The sequence below is a fragment of the Crocodylus porosus genome, unplaced genomic scaffold, assembly GCF_001723895.1.
Source record: "Crocodylus porosus isolate Cpor-Errol unplaced genomic scaffold, CroPor_comp1, whole genome shotgun sequence".
Taxonomy (NCBI): domain Eukaryota; kingdom Metazoa; phylum Chordata; order Crocodylia; family Crocodylidae; genus Crocodylus; species Crocodylus porosus.
The window spans coordinates 49,849,982-49,859,478 of record NW_017728909.1 but is presented as its reverse complement, the minus strand read 5'-3'; the positions used below and the strand labels follow the sequence as shown (position 1 = coordinate 49,859,478).

General features: G+C 39.5%; 1 long non-coding RNA gene across 2 annotated transcripts in view; it reads right to left on the bottom strand.

The window, feature by feature from the left end:
• The window catches only part of LOC109308034, a 158,995-nt gene that overhangs the window by 12,226 nt on the left and 137,272 nt on the right, over positions 1–9,497 (bottom strand). The window contains exons 1-3 of one of the 2 annotated variants that reach the window (XR_002100440.1): positions 3,538–4,876; positions 1,663–1,725; positions 1,273–1,486 (exon numbers count right to left, since the gene is read on the bottom strand). This is a non-coding gene — a long non-coding RNA (uncharacterized LOC109308034). Of the gene's footprint in view, positions 1–1,272; positions 1,487–1,662; positions 1,726–3,537; positions 4,877–9,497 lie in introns of those variants that run through there. The other variant, XR_002100441.1, reaches the window with a different exon arrangement.

Genomic DNA, 9,497 nt, shown 5'->3' with positions numbered 1-9,497 from the left:
GCCTGACCAGTGCCGCATAGATGGGGAGGATCACCTCCTTGGCCCTGCTCGAGATGCATCTGTGGATGCATGACAAGGTGCGGTTGGCCTTCCTAACTGCATCCCCACACTGCCGGCCCACGTTCATCTTGGCATCAGTAATGACTCCAAGATGCTTTTCTGCCTCTGTACTGACGAGAAGGGAGTTCCCCAGCCTGTAGGCATGATGCTGGTTCTTCCTCCCCAGGTGCAGCACCTTACACTTGTCAAAGTGTTGAATCCCAATCCTATTCTCATCTGCCCACCCCTGTAACCGGTCTAGGTCTGATTGCAGCCTATTCCTCCTTTCTAGCATGCCCACATCCCCCCACATCTTAGTGTCATCAGCGAATTTGAACAGGGTGCTTTTTACCCCCTTGTCCAAGTCACTGATGTAGATGTTGAACAGTGCAAGCCCGAGGACTGAGCCCCGGGGGACTGCACTGCCCACATCCCTCCAGGTCAAAAATGACCCATCCATCATCACTCTCTGGGTGCAGCCCTCCAGCCAGTTGGTGACCCATTTGACTATGTAGGTGTGGACACCACAGTTCCCCAGTTTCTTAATGAGAATGGGATGAAAGAGTCCTTATTCATCCCTTTCCATCAGAAAACCAAGGCTGACTAATGTCCTTAACAGACTCACTGTAGTTATAGCTTTTCATTAAGATACTGACTATAATCAAATGTCATACTTTAGGGCTTCAGCCTCCACCTGCAGGGGTAAGGAAACATTTTTGTTTCTGATGCACAATTAGCCAGATGTATTCCAAAGGGAGAATGCTCTTCTGAACAGTCTGAGTTGGGCCATAGCTCAGACAGATCATTCAGATTAGTTTGTGTAATACACAATTGTGAATTCACAAGTGCTACACTGAATAGGCTTCTGAGCATTTGAACAATTTAATTGTAGACAGTAACTAGACTGTCTGGGTAAAGACATTGTTCCTACAAAGTTATCCGAGACAGTGAATCTGAACTGTACTTATATCACTTACTGCTTACTTCTATAGCTGCTTAATAGTACGAATAAAAGTTCTGCTAGCTGCGGTGGCATTGTTGACACCATAGCTCTGAATCTACCTGATAACAGTCATATCTGCACTGGGAAAGACATCTTAACTAACGGGTGGAGCTTGAATGCCAGAATCAACTTTCCCTTTAATTTCTATTGGACATTCACTGAATTGAAAAGTGATATCAAGGAGACCAAAACACAGAATAGTTTTGTACTAAATATTCCTAGCCTTGTACCCCAGACTTCAGGAGATGGCTCTGGAGACTGTAAAGGCTATGCTTCAAGGCCTGATTCATCAGGAAACCAGAATCCTGGTGTCCTTGGGATTTTTCACACTCTCCAGGTTTTCCAGTTCCATTCTGGGTTTTTTGTCAAAATTCCTGGAACTCTCCATAGATGGAACTCTGGTTTTCTTTTAACCAGGCAGACCAATGTGAACTTAATGGATGCCTGTAGTTTATTAAAAGCAAATGATGTGAAAGAGAGAGAACAAAATAAACTATTAATAATGTTCACGAGCTTTGCAACTTGTGCAGCTTTAAATCATGAAAACAACAAGTATTCTGAATGAAAGCCAGTTCCAGTAAGATAAACTGCAGTGGAGGATCAACTATTAATCCCATTACCTTTGCTTCAAGGTTGTATGGATGCCACCTGATTTGTTTTGGACTGATAGGGGGAGTTGTAGTCTGGTAAAAAAAACAGGAAGAAAGGATTAGTGTTGTGTTTCTATGTAAGATTAAACAGCATCATTTTTCTTGAAGGAACTGAGGTGCTGAAGGAAAGGTACATGAGATTATTTTTCTTTAAAATGAGATTGGGCTCAGTTGTCAAAGGCTGGTATGAAGTTTTTGTTCAGCGATGTCTCCGCAAATCTTCATAGTTATTTTCATGTCAATATTCATAAAGAAGATATTGATATGATGTTTAAATCATTTTTAAATTGAAGGTGTTCATTTCTTTTTCATTACAGTAGATGCACAGACTTGACCCCCTACTGAAATATCCATCAACAGCTTAGATACATAGCTGAAATTGACAAGACAACCTAACAAACTATTTACACAGTTTTCAGATTCCAGTTGGCAGGATATCAAGTCCCAGGCTCAAGCCCAACTTCTTCAAATGGGAAAACCAAGTTCCTAGCCTATTTCATTCTGAAAAAAGAGATGAAACCCTTTGGGACAGAAGGGCCTCCAAATTCCTCCATAGAGGAAACAAAATAGGCCAAAATACTGGAAAGATTATGTAAGCCAGTAAAGTGGAGGGTATAAAGAGAAAATGGGGGGAAATACTTTCAGACAAAGAAAAACACATCACATGGAGCTCAATTATCCCTCCAGGAAAAGCACCTGCCATCTATTTTGGAAATATTACACTACAACTCTCTTAAAATTTACTCAAAAATGAGGATATGTTGGGTGGAGTCCCTTGTTATGTATTCCACCCTAAAGCAGTTCAAGTTAGGATTAACAAGTGTCCTATTTTGCATTTAAAGACATTTCTTCCACTCTCTCAGCTTCAGACATTTCTTCTACTCCCTCAGGTTCAGCCACTACCTCTACCTTGTCCCCCACCCGCTCCAAAGCTTCTGTTGCCCTTCTGATATCGTTTCTTGAATGTCTAGTGAATGTTGGTTTCACATGATAAATAATGCTGGGAAGTGGAAGCATGAGTGATGGAAAGGCATGCTCTTTAAAATGAACTGGACCTGTCTTCAAAAACTTGGTTTTATGTTACTCCCCTTTCCCCCCTCTTTCCTCTCAGATACTCCTGTTCAGTCATGTTGATGGGGATCCTTAGCTATGCCATTTAGCCAGCAAAAAGAAAGCATTTTCATGTGCAAGGGCACCAAAAAATGTTGGGTTCATACCCAGGGTACCTTTTTCACAGGTTATATAGTAGGAGTTATGGTATCTTATGTCACAAAGAGTATCTCTCCAGATGGTTCTTTGCTCTGGGTGGGACATTAATCCAGTTCTGATTAAGGAGCAACTGCTAGCTGTTTTTTCCCACTGACTTTCTATTTTACTTCAGAGAAGCATTTAACAAGCTAGGACTGCCATTAAGCAAGTTTAACTGACATGGTTTGTTCTGTGTGTCCAATTTGGTGCCTACTGATCAAAATATTCTCAGTATCACAGCTCAGGTTCCATTCTCCCCCAGCCTGTTGAAAACATCAAGTCTTTTTTCAAATTAGTTGGCTACATGCAGTGCCAAACCAGATTGCTATGGGTGATGTCCTCCTGTTACAGGGTTTGCTTATTAATGAAGCTTACTGTAGCAAAATATAAACATTTAAGAAGATTACCACTTATCCAGGATCTGTCAGAGCACTTCTAAAGCTGGCAGTTGCAATGCCCAGGTCTTAGCAATTTCTAATCCATTTCTCTAACTACTGCTGTTTACACCTTCTATTTGGAAGACTTGTATGGTTTAATCATGCATTTCAATAACCGGGTTGCATATGGGAACAGATTTGAGAAGCAGATAGGTTTTACCCAAAAGTCCAAACTTCAAGGGAGGTTCCGTATGAGATTCTTTTATCCAGATCAAGAAAATCAGGAGTCTGTTTGTACAGTTAAATCACAAACACTGTAAAATATATAGAAAAATGAAAAGGTCAGTTGAAGTTCTCCTTTTTCTTTTAGCACCTCATCCACACACTTTCAGAAATCAATTTCTCTGATTGAACAACATTCAGATTTTCTCTTACTTTTTGTCAGGCTCAAATTTGTTGCAGGTTCTTGTTGTTTAAGTATCGCAACCTGGCTTCCTATTTTTCCTCACCATTCAGAGAAATTCCAGACCTGCACTGGGAACAGGCAGTAGCATAACTAGGATGGGGCAACTGGGCACCAGGCCCTGCCACTGACTATTGAGGGAGTCACCCCCTGGCCCCAGGAATCTTTGCCACAGTGTACACCACCCTGTGCCACTTTTGTCCAGACACAGGAGCCAGACAGAGAAGTGCCACACCCAGTAGTCTATCTGGAGGTTAAGGGATGAACAAAATCATGCTCCCCCCAGTGCCCAGGGCATCTTTGCTGTACCAGGCACAGCCCTATACCTTGTAACATATTTGAAGGCAAGGGGAGCAAGTGGGGCATGAGGATGGGTCTTAGAAGCCCAGCCTTTGGGCTGTGTCCACCTGAGCCAATGCTGCTATAGCAGCAGCAGCGGCAGCCTTCATTCCATGGAGAGCAGCAGCAGGTAGGACTTCACTCCTTCTCCCTTCTGTTTTCCCTCTTGCCTCCCCACTCTCCAGTGGTTAGCATACCCCACAAGCCCTCATCCCTGGTGCAGGCACAGAAGGAGCTCATTATATCTCTGTGGGCACATCCACAAGTTGTCGATTTTATTTTTGTAACAAGAATGAGTGAAACTGGAAATGTTTTATGGGCTTTTGGAAGAAGAATTTTGTGTGAAGAATATCAGCCATGAACTAGACAGACAGAGGATCCAACAATATTTGAAACAATAGGCAGAACAGGTTTGTCTAAAGATTAATTATTACACTGTAAGGTACAACCATGTAAAAGGCATACATAACATATACCTAAGAAACACCCAAGAGAAGGTGATGGAAAAGTCTTAATCAAGGAAAGTAAACATGGAAGTTAAACACAAGGACAGTGCTGACAAATATCAGAAAGGCTACTGAAAATTTCAGAAAAAACTAAATTCCAAGGGTTATCTTTTCAAAGCATTGTGCAGGCAATTAGCCATGTGACATACTCTGTAGCCAACAGAAATCAAAAGACTAAAACTTGCAAAGCGTTTTGAAGATTTCCATTGAAGGGGACTCTGCTCATTATGTGAAAGTAGTTATTGTATTTCATTAAACCCTGTAAAAATTGTAGTTCTCATTCTTTTTTCTTTAGTCTGTTAAACAGCATTTGCTCTTCTATAAACTGTACATTATATACATGCCTCTTTCTATTTATTCTTTGCAGAAGCTGACAAAAGAACACCAAACTTGGTGGGCCAAATTCAGCCGTGGGCAAGCCCACTGATTTCAGGAACAGCAGATCCAGTACAAAATGTTTTCAAATTCAGCAGGCCACACTTCAAAGGGCTTACACAATAGGAATATTTAGTTCCTCCTTTTCTTTGGTGTGCTTTGGAAGACCTGCATGGATCCAAGAGTATAGACTGAAATATCTGCAGAGATTATCATTAAGAAAATCAGCAGTGCTGCTTGTTTAGACCTCATAATGCTCTAATCACTTGGGAACTGTGGATCAAGGAACTGTTTCAGCTAGCAGCAGCAGGAATAAAGCAGCAGGATCAGCACCCTGCCGTAGTGGTTAGGTCACTCAGCCGAGAGGGAAGAAATGTAAGATTTGGTTCCTGTTCCCAGGACTATTAATGCATATTACATTAGACAGTCATTGGCTCAAAAACAGATAAATCCTATGAGCTGAGACCAGAACCCAAGATTCTCTACTCCCAGCTGAGTGCCCTAAATATCAAGTTACAAACTTAGGCTTCTTTTTTCCCTTGACTCTTTCTGGCCGTGTGAATTTTGTTTCCCTTTCTGTATGGTGACACCATTCTGCTATTCTATTACTTGGTAGTCAGGGTACTCTCCTGGGAAGTAGGAGAGGTAGGTTTGAATCCTCTCATGGTAAGAAGGACCTAGAACTCAGATCTCCCACATCCTGGGGGAGTGTCTTAACCACCAGGATAATATATAAGCAATACCTTGGAACATGCCAGCTCTTAGCTTTCACTCATTTTTCACTACCAAAACAAAACAAAAAGAACAATTCTTCTGTTGCAAAGAACTCAGAAAGACCACAACAGGGCAGAATGTTTTTCCTATTTGAAATCTCTGGATTTATCTTGTGAAAATTTGCATACCTAACAGTGCTAACATTGTGTGACACCCTGTAATACCCTTGAAAGAATCTCGACAATCACAGCACCCTGGTTTAGAATTACTGATATAAAGATTTGGTGTGAACTTTACCATGTCTTCTTCCTCCAAGAATGCTTTTGAGTTAAAAGTCATTATGCCTCCTGTATTTTGTGGTGATCTCTATGCTCTCATTGTGCAGTAGGCAGGCTGAACAGACTGGGCTTCTCATGGACTTCGGCAGAGCTGAGAATGGTACACGAGTGGGAGCTTGGTGCCAAGGTGCTCAGACTGGGGAAAATTTATGCACATGCAAGATCCCAGGGTCACACACCTTGGGATCCTGAAAGTCTACAATGGAGGTGTTGAATGCATTTCAGTTTGCAGTTACTCAAGTAAGGGCATTCTGGATTAGTCTGTGCAGCTTAGATGTAGTAATTTAGGTACCTAGATGGTGAATCTGGTTTTGACCCTGTGCCCTTAATTTTAGACACTGATTAGGAGGTGGATGTTACATATGGAAACATTATTTAAATAAGACTGCCCCATACAGGAGATATGTTTGACATGTGTATTTTACCTGTGAAGCCTGCACAGCTAGTGCAATACCTATGGTGCCCAACATGCATATAACAGCATACTGTATTAGTAAAATCAAATTCCAAGTAATCAGAGCTAGGTATAGACATACAAAAAGCCCAACAAGGAATCGATTTAATTTATCCCATTTTCTGTAAGCAGTATAGTTTAGATCAGTAGTTAACAGAACACACATTCACCTTTTGGTGGGGGTGCAAATTTTAGACCAGGTTCTGCCATTTTTAAATCAGTCTGCATGTGCTGAACTTCTGTTGTGTTACAGATATAGACTAGTTTTGTGTGCCAAACTTCTGTCAGTTACAGAACTACTTATACAGGTAAAAGTGTAATGTCTGTACCTGGCCCAGGAATGTAGGCTAAAATGTCTGCAGAGATTATCACTAAGAAAATCCTATAGGATCCTATATACTCCCCCCAAGGTTGTTGTTTGGCAAAGCTTTCACCTGAACATCCCATTCAAGAAAACTAAAGGAAATATCTGGCAAAGTGGGAAAATAAGTACAGAATCTTTTTTTAACCCCTAAGCCATAAAATATGCTCTAGGTTCTAAATAATGAGACAAACTTTGAACTCTCTTCGTTCTTATACATGAATCCAAAAAGGCAAGAATTTAGCCTTTGAGGTTTGAAGGAAGTGTTATTTTATGTTCCTTTGCAGCATTCATAATTCAATTATAAATGTGCTGTAGGCTTCTGAGCAATTCAAAGGTGAGAAATGAGAGGGAATCTGTATTGCACTGAAATGATAAGACATGGCAGACTTTCTTAGGCAATCAAATTCATGCAGCTGTGGCTTTATAACAATTAGACACACCTGTAAGATCAACTCCAGATGCCAAGAAAATCTTCCCAGGACTGAAACAATAAACATTCTGACATCATGTTCATCAATTTGTTTTTAAAATGCAAATGCCTGAACAGAAAGATATCACTCTGATAAAAATTCCACCATCTGAACCATAAAATCAAGTGTTTTCTATAGGTGGCTTCTCTGGACAGCTGGGAAAACATAGTCCACTGCAGAAAAAAATGTTTCTATGAACACTTAAAAGTGTCTTGCAGTGCAGGAATTGAATTTACAGATGTCATGAGTTATGTTAGTATGATAAAATTGTTGCAATCAAAACCACTGCCCAAGAGTTATAAATAGAAATTCATTTGAAAAGAAAAAAAATATTTCAGAAAAACCTCACACATTTCCCTTTCCAGAACCATTTCTGAAGCTAGATTTCACACTGGACCGTATTACCTAACAGGCTAAAACAAACAGAGTCTGAAAACCTGAGTACTGGGAAATCAATGTAAATTCAGCAGCTCAAATTCTTTTTTTTTTAAATCAGTCAAGATGAACAGCTCATAAAACTAAACAGAATAATATGCCATAATGAGACTTATACAGAAATGGGGTTTCACTGGTGAAGAAACTTATTGGACAGACACTTGCCATGCATTCCTTCCCCCTCCAAAAGTTGGATTCAGAACCAGACAACAGGAGCTGGACAAATGCAGATGACCCGTAGTTCACGAACTAATCATTTTTCTGAAATAGTACCGTCCTTATGGGGTTTCTCTAGAATTAGATTTGCAGTCCAGCCAACTTCAAGTTCCAATTTCAGAGATCAGATTTGGTTTTCATAGATTTTACCCAAAACTGTCAAAGTATGAAATCCATTAAATGAAAGAATAAAAGAAAGAAAAAATAATAATTTTAAATAACTGAATTTAGAATTATAAAATTAGATGCACTGTATAATAAATAAATAAGACATAAGGGCTACAGTGTATTATAGTAATATATGCTGAAAGGTCAATTAACAAGCACTATACTTATGCAGAACATAAATATGATATGTAAGCAAACAGACAGATAATGTCTCAAGGTCATTGAAAGTGCCTTCCAACAACATTAATATAAAAGTGACAACAGAGATGGTATGACATTTTAGCTAAACAAGTGCGTTGTATGAGCCTAGCTGAATAAACTGTTTTTCAAAAGGTACTTAAATGGGGTAATGCTCTGGTAATAAAAAAGGCTAATAACATTTTTTTCCATACATAGAGCTTCATTATCCACTCTGCAATCCTTGCTCTGTTTCCCCATTTTTCCCCAGAGGAAAATAGTATATAGTTTAGTCAGTCACTGTTCAATCTAAAGAAGAGGCTTATAAAATGTAAAGAGATTATTTGGCATTAATTCATACTGTGGGGATTACAGCATTGACGGAATACATAAGGGTAATAAACTCAAAAGCTTTTTCTGGACAATAACAACACCATTACCTTTATTGGTTGAATGGCTGTCTTACTTGCAAGTAATAGCACAGATATTATGCAGTGATAATAGACATAAAGAAGAATGTGTCACTGGAGTTATATAAAATACTCTGTACTGATTGTGCAGTACTGAATTACTAACTCTTGTTCTATTCACAAAAAAAGCAATTTGTCCAGAAAGAGCTGTCAAAACGTTTATTGCCTATGTATATGAATATACAACTTTGAAGTCAAAAGGGATTTCACACATTATCTGTTACACATACAGACACAATTACTTAAGAAAAATAGTAAAACATGATTCAAACTTGTGAATCTGCTAACAATATGTTTTCAGCATGGAACCAACCCATTACTCCTTACTCATGTGAACAGTGATGGAGAATTTGGACTCCATGTAAGCATGTATGTAACCCTATGCTTCCTGCTACCTAAAGAAATTCAACTCAGATGCAAAATACCTAAATCAAATGTTGTAAGACTGAGGTAGTCCCATAGAAATTCTTATTATATGCTTGCAATGAGCAAAATTATCTATTATTGTTGTGCCATTACCTAGGCTTCTTTTTAATTTATCCCCTTCTAATTGTGTAGTGTTCCAAGTGAACCACACATAACATATCCAAAATCTTTCATATTATATTTTATTATTTCATAGACATTAGGGCTGGAAGGGACCTCGGGAGATCATCGAGTCCAGCCCCCTGCCCAAAGGGCAGGAAGTCAG